This window comes from Eptatretus burgeri, chromosome 4 (assembly GCF_056783735.1).
Source record: "Eptatretus burgeri isolate ZD-2024b chromosome 4, Ebu_testis_v1, whole genome shotgun sequence".
NCBI classification, from domain to species: domain Eukaryota; kingdom Metazoa; phylum Chordata; class Myxini; order Myxiniformes; family Myxinidae; genus Eptatretus; species Eptatretus burgeri.
In genome coordinates this window covers 61051232-61061715 of record NC_140964.1, presented here as the reverse complement: position 1 = coordinate 61061715, position 10484 = coordinate 61051232, and positions in this window count along the sequence as shown.

Genomic DNA, 10484 nt, shown 5'->3' with positions numbered 1-10484 from the left:
ACCAAATGGTATGGCGGAAAGAATGAGGTGGCGGCCTGATGGAACTCAATCAAGTGCACAGATTGATGACTAGGATTAGCAGAGTACTTGAAAAGTTCAACAGACTAACCACGACAATCTGTAAACACACATGAACACAGGAAACATGAAAAGTATCCCTAACCCACATTGCAAAAAAATTCCAAAAACAGGTTTGAATAGAAGATGCTGCACAGGAAAATCAAACAGCAACAAATACAGCCCCAGCAATTACAAAAAAGACAAAATAAATATTTAAAAACAAATAACAAATAGACACCAACAACTGTGAGAATGACAAAAGAGCAGGAAAACACAAAGCATAATTGGACAGATTGGGGATATTGGGAACTCAATTTGAACAGAGAATGAATCATTCTAAAGACCCAAAAATAAGGAAACTACAAAAATGGCTTTAAAAATGGCAGGACTGAGAATTGGACAAGTGTAGATTTTGCAAGGTGGAAACAGAAAGCGTGAGTCACCTTCTATCGGGAAGTAAAAACACTCATGTCAGAACAGCTATACACACAAAGGCACAATGTATGTTGCGTAATCTACTGGCACATCTGCAGGAATTTCAATATCCCAGTTCCACGAAACTCATGTAAACATCAACCAAAAGTGATCATTGAAAACAAAGAAGTAACACTCACATAAGAACTGATGATCCCATCCAGCATGAACATAGAAAACAAAGCAATGCGACTAGACATACCACTCAGACACAAAAAGGAAAAGAAGGCATTGCTAATTTAGGTTTCAGTACCCAGTGACTTGAGTCTAAATAATGCAGAAATCAAGAAAATCACCAAATAGCAAGACCTCAAGAATGAAGTGAAAATATCCTAGAAGCTGAAGCATGCCAAAATTGTACAAATGAAAATTGGGGCAAAAGGAATGATAATGAAGAACCTCACAAATATCCTACAAACTATCCCTGGGAACATTACCACAAACAAACTACATTGGAGGCTGTCCAGGGCTCTGTGACGATCCTGAAAAGAGACCTTGGAACAAAACACTGAGAACAACGCAACTTCACAACTAAGCCCGTGGATTACGATCCTTCACCGAAAATAATGTGAATACTTTGAGTCCTAAGAAGACTTCGTTCCACATTCTGAAACCCAAATTCTGGAGATATCAACCAATGGGTGCAGATCCAGTTAAAACAGGAGGGGTGAAAGGCAGTTACATTGAAAACTCCCACATCATAGCTTCACTCCTGGTATTTTGATCTTTCCTTCTGAGTGTGATGTGTAAGCCTGGTGATGTCTTAGTGGTTAGGGTGGTTGGCTTGGGATCCTAGGGTCCTGAGTTTGAGCCCTGTTGGCTGCTGAATTAACACCATGTGGGGTTGACTCAGACTGTGATCCTTCTGAGGTTGGTGAAATGAGTACCAGTGCACTGGTGTAGGGGCACAGCATCATTGGCATAGTTGTGCTCCAACAAAATGGTATCTTATCTGGAAGCCAAGCTGCCATATGCAAGAAGTGAAGACTGAGGTGGATGAACAATTAGCATCCGATGAACAGCTTAACCTCATTGTTGAACATATGGCTGATGGTTCAGAATCCAAAGCACTTGTAGAGTATCTTAACCGAGTACACTTCTAAAACTGATGTTGGTTTAGAGCAGGTTTGGCATTGCCTTCAAGAAAGATTTGGCAGCAATGAAGCAGTTACACAATCATTGCTAAACAAGCTGGAAATTTTGCCTCAAGTATCTCCTCATGATGGCAAAACTCTGCAGAAGTTTAGTGACACCATCAAGGAAATAGAGGCTACCAAAAACGATGGGTCCCTTACATCCTTCCAACCAGCTTACAGCTGTATCTAGCACAGATGTAGGACACTATCAAAAGATATGAAACATATGCTTAATATGCAGCTTTGGATATATCTCTGTTCCTCAAATCAATCATAGCAAACAACACCCAATGCATGACTAGTGACTACATCGTTGGAGGATGGAGACCTTCAACAATAAGGAAATCCACAATGTCACCTTTCTGCCATTTTCAATGATCGCATCCTTCATTTTGAACAATGCAAAGAAAACACAGGTATCAACAGCACCACACACCATGATTCAGTGAATCCATGACTCCCCCCGAACCAGATGTCCATTGACCTCTGGCTAACAGCCAGCAGTGACATGAATATCACTGCCAAGGTAAGTGAATCTCTCCGTAACCTCAACATCCTCACCACAAACAGGTACAGACAAGACAGCAGCATCCAATATGTCAATGAAAGCCTGGATCTTAGTTTTGACCCAGGAAACCTATAATCTCAGCAGCTATGACTCCTCATTCAGCACTTCAAGGGCCCCCAAAAGGATATCCAGAATCTCCGCAAAGATGACTGAATCATCTTCGAAATCATGGTCAGAGATGTTGACATTCCCCAAATGATGCACCGCAGCTTGATCACTCCGACATCCTACCCAGAATCCAGTCCAAAAAAGCGTTGAAAAGTGTGGGGGCCAAGACACACCGATGACAAAATCCAGTTACAACTGGAAATAAGTCCGAGATGGTACCACCACATCTCACAGTACACTTTGTACCAGAGCATAGTTCAGACATCAGATTGACCAGTTTTGTTGGCACCCCACAAAAACCAAGAATCCTCCAGAGGGCATCCCAATTCACTGAATCGAATGCTTTGCAGAGATCAACATAAACTGCAAGCAGCCCCTGCCGAAACTCTCATCTACGTTTGGTGAGGACCCGAAGAGTAAGGATATGGACATTTGTTGAACTCTTTGGTGTAAAGCCTGCCTGCTCTGGGTGCTGGTGCTCAAGCAGATGGTGGTGAATCCGATCAAGTATTATCCGATCAAAGACCTTGCCTGACACTGAGAGCCGTGTCACCCTTTGGTAGTTGTTGCAATCCTGGTGATCACCCTTCGCTTTCCAGAGAGGGACAACAAGACCCCACTTTCGTCAGTTGGGATGATGCCTGTGTTCCAGGCAGAGCACAGAACTGCATGCAATGACGTAAGTACAGCATTTCCACAAGCCTTGAGGAGTTCAGCATGGATGCCACAGATCTCAGGAGCTTTACCTCATTTCAACTGATTCACCGCAGTCTGTGTTTTCACAAACTTAGGTGGAAAACAGTTGATTGGGGGGTCCGCAATTGGAATAGCAACGCCCCTGATATCCAACTCAACAGCTGGTGGAACAGACTGGTACAGCTGCTCAAAGTAACTGGGCCAGCAGACCCTCATTTCGGACTCCTCTGTCAAGAGCCCACCACCCTCTGCTCTAAATGCAGTACACCGAGGAATGGGTTTGGAGTAATGCAGTATGTGAATTCCCCTGTAAGCAGGACGAGAATCACTTGACCATAGTTGATGCTCTACCCCCTCACAGGTTCTTCACACTGAGGTTTCTTTGTCCACCCTCAGTGCACATGCAGTTTTACATCACAGCACCCTAAACAGCTCAACTCTGCCATTGAGCCTGGCCCTGCGACTCTGGCCAATGGTATCTAGTGTCCCTTGAGACAAAATTCTTCTTCACCTGATGGTGATTTTCAAGACATCCACCAGCAACATCAAAGATAGTGGTCTTGAAGGTACTCCACAGCTCTTAAGGTCCATTGGGACCATATTCTGTACAGAGCGTTGGTGCTGCCGAAGCAGTCTCCTTGGCTATTGGGCACAATCCTGGACAGGTCGCCACTCTGACGCAGGATACTTGAATGACTCGGTCATCCCAGCAAGCTGGTACTCATTTTGCCGACCTCGGAAGGATGGCAGGCTCAGTCAACCCCCTGGTGAATTTATTCAGCGGGCAACGAGGCTTGAACTCAGGACCTTCGGATCCCAAGCTGCCACCCTAACCACTGAGCCAACATCAGGCATACAGCTCTTAAGGATTCCCCAAATTTTGAGCTTGCCAACATCCAGCCTAGGCTGGAATGGTACCATTCTCCCAGATTTAAGCTGCAACTTCAGAGTTGCCACCACAAGCATGGGGTCGGTACAAAGGAACTGAGCACTCTGGTAGACCAAGAAGTTCTGGATCAGTTTTCCAGTATCCATCAACGAGCACATGGTCAATCTCCTTTGCTGCACCGCCAGTGTTGGGAATACCAAGTTCAGCAATTAGCCTGTGGGTGCTGAAACCATGAACCAGCCAACCTAATTCCATGTCTTCTTGCAAAGTCAAGGAATTCAGTGCTATTCTGTTTCACAGTTCCAAACCCTTGGGGACCAAAACATCTCTCATAACCATCCCAATAAGTTCCAGTTGATTCATTGAAATCCCCCACGACTGGAAGAGTATCTTGCCCGGGGCATTCATCAACCACAGATTTGAGTGGGGAATATAATGCGTCTTTCACGGTGAGATCACTCGCCTCATTTGGAGCATATACAGAGACCAGGGAAACAACACCCAATGTGTGACAAATCCTTAGTCTCATAATATGCTCGTTGACTGGTGTTACCTCAATTATCTTTGGAGTCAAATTATGGGACACAGCTACAGCAACTCCCTGGGCATGGTAACCATCAGAGTAACCAGACCAATAGTTGGTGTAACCACCCACCATAATCTTGCCACTATCCGGTCTCCGAACCTCATAGAGTGTTGCAATACTGATGTTCAAACACTTGAGCTCAGATGATAACAAAGACAGGTGATCATCCTCTTTTTTCGGATAGGACATTCCAAGCCTCCACCCGAAGGGGTCGCCTCAGGTTAACCCAAGAAGACTGCCATCTGGTGGATGACACCTCAGCACCACCCATCACACATGACCATAATCTGACCTGGGAAGTTTATTCTGTGGTTTTCCTCCAATCATCAAAGAATGGGGGTCCTGAAGGCTTTTCCCGAATCCCCTCATCCAGAGAGCTGCCGTGTGAAGGGCAGCAGCATAGAGGAGGTACTCCCATGGAGTGGGTTTTCAATTTTCTTCGCATTTTTCTTGTGTTTTTCAGAGTAAAGTGTTTTAAGGTGTCCTGATTGCAAATCCTGCCACAAACCTCCACAAAATAAAGCAACTCAACTGCAGGAGGCTGTCTGCAGACACAGTTGGACACTAGATATAGATGGCCGTTGGCTCACAAGGAGCTCCTTCACCCTTTGACAGGTTTTGTTTTTAATCCTGCTGAGTGTCCATATCCATATACCTTCCTCACTAGCAAACCAGGTGGGGGAGACAGTTTAGACCCCGACAACCCGACCATGGAACAGGTTTGTACAGGTTTACATTGTACCTGCAGCAGGTCACAGATCTAATCTGGCCTGACCTAACAAAAGTGGTAGGCATGTCAGGAATGTAATCATCGAATATTTTGATGGAATGCTTCAGCTCGCAGAGTGGAATGCTATTCCTCGTAATTCCTCCGAGATTCCAACACTGGAGGTTGCAAGGCTCCACCCACAAATACATCCTATCGCTGAAATGTTTTCCAAGCCTGACCCAGAAGTGACCATCTTGTTGTTAATTAGATGAGATGCTCCTCAGCTGATTATGTCAGAGAATCTCGGAATGGACCACTAATGCTCCTTGGACACAGCATATGGACCTTCGATGGATGATAATTGGCGATGTATGTCTGGACAGCATCCATAGCCCTGAGCGAGTGGAGTGCTATTGCACCCACATTCTTGACAATGGAGGATCATCAGTCTGCTTGTCATGCCATAATTGTGTTATCATCAATGACGTCATCCCACAACATCACGTACGTTCAGGTCAGCTCTTCGGGAGAGCCTCTGATGATGGGGTCGACAGTGAAATCTTTAAGCAAACAAGAAATGATGACAAGCCAGGTCGCTCCATAGAAGACAACTGTTTTCTTGCAATCATGGAGGATGGACTCATCAGGAATGACAATGGCAATTGGTGGTGTCGTTCCCCTTCAGAAACAATGTAAAACTTCCAGACAATCGACACCTTGCAATCAACGACTTAAAGTCCCTTTGCGAGCTTCTGGATGAGAAACTACCCCTTAAAAAGCAGTACCTGGACTTCATGGCAAAATTATTTTCCAAAAAACATGCTGTGCCTCTTGAACTAGGAACAGAGGCAAAATGACTGTGATGACATCTTCCTCATTTTGCTGTATTTCATCCACGCAAACCTGAAAATATTCGTGTGGCGTTCGACAGCAATGCTACCTGTCATAATGTCTTACTAAATTAGGTACTACTTCCTCGTCCAGACCTCATCAATCATTTCTTCAGAGTATTAGTATGCTTCAGTCAGGAACCCATTAGCATCATGGCCGACATAGAGCAAAGTATCCTTCAAAGTTCATCACCTTCTCAATGGAACTACGTGGCAACCGATATTAACCCGGCAGACTTGGCCACTCGCTCTGTAAAACCCTATGACCCGATAGAGTCATAATGGCCGTCTGGGCCAAGATTTCTCTGGGATTCCGAACTACCTATTAAATACACTTTCTCTGCTGTCGTGTTGGTTAACGATCTGGATTTTCGTTCCATAGCCGGATTAGCTCACAAGAATGGACGTTCATTGGGAACACATTTCATATATTTCTCGAAGTGGAAGTTCAAGACAACGCCTCTTCATGCACCACCAGGTGATGTTGGTCATCCTACAGATATCTTCGGCTATCAGTGGCGACATGTACAGCATTTTGGCAAATACCTTCTGGTCACGATGGCGCAAAGAATATCTTCTGACTCTGCAAACCCATACGTGGTAACAAGTCAAGAAACACAACCATTGTGTCGGTGATATCGTTCTGCTGAAGGTGGATGCCCACAGGAACGAATGGCCCAATGGACGTTTGATTGAGACATTGCCCAGTGCAGACGGTCGGGTTTGAAAAGAGTGAATCCAAACCATGAATGATGGCAAACTCCATATCTATCTGCGACCCATAACTGAGGTCATACTGCTTACCAGAGGCGGAAGAAATAATTCCTTCATTGTGTTCTATTGATTGTGAATTTCATATTCTCATGTTATTTTCAACTATGTCCCTATCTGTTAGCCATAGTCTGGTCCATGACTTTAGTAACTATATATGATGTACAATGTCGTCAGTGTATTACATTTTTGACAAAAGTTAAACATTTTTGATAATGTTCAATAAAAATTTGACAATGTTTTGAGCCAAGGTGGCTACTCTGGATGTCATGTTCACATGGCTACAATTCCAGGCGAGGAGTGTGATGTAACCAAGTTTGAATGTAAAACGTACATTCATGCTTCACCCATGCTTTGCCTCATGCATATTTATGTTCCACCGATGTGTTGCGTCATCCCCGCTGTAGACTGGCGTTGCCCTGTCTGGTGGGACGTGTGCATGTATCTGGAAAACGCACGGTTTTTACTGTCACATTTGGAGTGTTTTACATTAAAGAAAAAGTGATTTAAAACTCTGCAAGTGTTGGTTAAACTGCCTGGAGCATTCTTATTCGATAATCTGGCTCCGGGATACTGAGTGCTACAATATCATTGTGGTATTCTGAGTTCCATTGCTTTCTCAATAAGTTTGATTATTTGGCGGTTGATCTTGTGCACTTGCATGCATTTTATTATCCATGATGTAGGACACTATCAAAAGGTGTGTGTGTGTGTGTGTGTGTGTGTGTGTGTGTGTGTGTGTGTTTGTGTGTGTGCGCGTGTGCATGTGTGTGTGCACACACATGTATAAAATGGTCAATCTGGCTCAGTTATCTGTTTAAATTATTCATATAGCTCACATTCTACAAAAATGACTTGTTTAATGACCCCAATTCTTTCCATATTGAGAGGTCAGTCAAATAATTTTTTGGGTCAAACCTTCCATGGAGCAGCTGGCCTGTCAATTCACCTCAGGTACTCTTCAGAAAAGTCATGGTGGGATCGTTAACATCCACGAACGTCAATTGCTGCAGATAAACCAGGTCTCCCCAGGCACAATTTAGACAGAAAGTGACAAACTGTAAGCACAGCTGCAGACATTATGGGTAAAACCAAGATGGTGGCCAACATAGTCACGTTTGTTATGGAACAAAGGTGTAAATGAAACTTCTTGTGAATATCAACAAACCAACTTAAATTCATGGTAGACAGGTTGTACTATTCACTGACGGATGTCTTTCATGTCATGATGGTGATCCATCTTAAACACGATCTTGAGCACATGCAACCAACTGCGTTGTCATTCAACGAAACATCAAATGTGGTGAACAGCTAATTTCGGAGAATCACTGCAGTACTTCAAGATAAACTCCCGAAGAATATTGGATGTCAGTGTTGAAAGTGTAGAAACAATCATTCATTTTCAAAAAGGTGGGTGCAAGGTGGGTACGAAAGGACATGTTTGATGCAACTCATGAGTACGCTGAAACGTTGATCCTGGAATAATGCCAGAGGGAAAGAGATGAATTCTTGAAGACTGTACCATGTGAGACCTGAGTCAATCATTTACACCGAGAAGAGTCAAAGCAAGCCAGCATGGAGTGGAGACATTCTTGGTCCCCACCACCAGAAATATTCAACATTCATCCATCACCAGGAAAGCTAATGGCAAAGGTGTTGGAGGACAGTAATGTTCGAAATAATATAGAAATTCTTGGACGTGGGAAAACCAGCAATTCGTAATATTGCAGTCATATGTTACGCATGAAGTGAGACAAGCAATAAGACGTCAACGGCCAGATATGCTGTCTTAAGGTGTAACTACTGCAGGTTAATGCTCACCCTAACCAAGCAAGGTTATCACTTCGACTCTGAGTGACTTCATGATGAGTAACACAATTTCCTTAGAATACAAAACTTCTCTGAGTTTCTGTGACGTTGTTGTGACGTCACTGACAGGCGCTCAAGCTCATTTGACTTCCCCACATGAGGGCGCACGTTCCTCGGGAATGTTTCCACATGGACAATGTATGAACACAAACGCGGAATTAATGACGCTCCAACGACTGGTGCAAAAATTATTTCTTGTCAATAAAATTGTATAAGTCTTGCAAAACAAACAGAAAACGACAATTGTCATCTGAATGGGTTTGAAGAGGTATATTTTTGTAGGACCTCAATGTCTTATGCCTGGAATAATACTCACACACGTTGTGCAGGACCTCAATGTCCAAGGAACACACCAGAAGAAGGTATAAGTTAAACAGTAACATGTCAAATAAAATGAGTCAGGTGGATAGTTGGAGATGTGAATGACTTAGAAAGTTGGACGAAAATTAAAACTTGCGTGAACGATTCATTCCCCATGCATTTATTTTTGGCTAGACCGGGTTTACCTGCAGAGTGCGGGTCTGGATAAGCCACTTGCTGTGGCTTTGTTACTGTGGGAACAAACCTGCAATATACATGTCACACAGGTTACAAAAGGGCCGACATGGAATGCCAACTATACTCCAAGTTTTTCACTGTTTTGACAGGATCAGCAGCACTCATGCTTGTTGCAGAATCGACATGTGATACTAATACATGATGATCACCTCTTCAAAACTCACCTGTAAAATTAAAAATGCAAAGAGGTTACTACTTTGATTCTAACAAAAACATTTTTAAAGTTCTGGAACTAACACTTGTGGTTTTATAGTTTGAAATCTTTGAACTAAATCCTAAGTACAAAGATCCATTACTCAGGGGGAAAAAAAAATACCTGCGAGTTTTTAATAACCATGTGAAGAAATACCTGGTAAAGACATTAACCGTAGTGGTATTAATCTATCAAATTTGTAAAAATTTCTTACAACTCAACTTCTTCTTTCATAAGCAGAATTTTTGGGGGATGCAGCAATGCCAGTGATACAGTAACCCATGCAAGTTAGGGCAAGAATGAGTGATTTGTTCAGGGTGCCGGCGATGGCTCGCCTGTTCTTTGAAAAGGACACCGTGGGATCTTTAACGTCTACCAACGAATGCTGGCAGACAGGACAACCAGTTTAACGTCTATCTGAGGGACAGCAGCACACACATTCATGAATTACTCTGCCTGTGAAACACCAGACTCGCAGTTTATGTACTTGGTCGAGATTCGAACCCAGGCCAGATGGCTTAAAGGTGAGTTATTGTTTTGTATGCAGCCTTTGGCTGCTGATTGCATCATTTGTGGTAGCGAGGCTGTGCCGCTGATGCAGTGCCCCTGTTATGATGGTACTCATTTTGAGTACCAACCACTGTTATAGTTGAAGGAGGTTACATATCAGGAATACATGCAAAAAACATGTACAAATCAAAATTCACTGATTGCAAATGTACTCAGCCCCATCGGTCAGTACTTGGTGGAAGCACCTCTTGCTGCAATGACTGCTATGAGTCTTTTTGGGTAGGTCTCTACCAGCTTTGCACAGTAAAATGTTGAAATCTTTGCCCATTCTTCATGTGAAAATTGTCTCGTTTTGCCAAGTTTAATGGGGATCGATGATGGACTTCGATCTTCAAGTCTCCCGAAATTGTTGACTTTGGTTAAAGTCAGGACTTTGACTGGGCCACTCAAGAACATTTATTATCTTT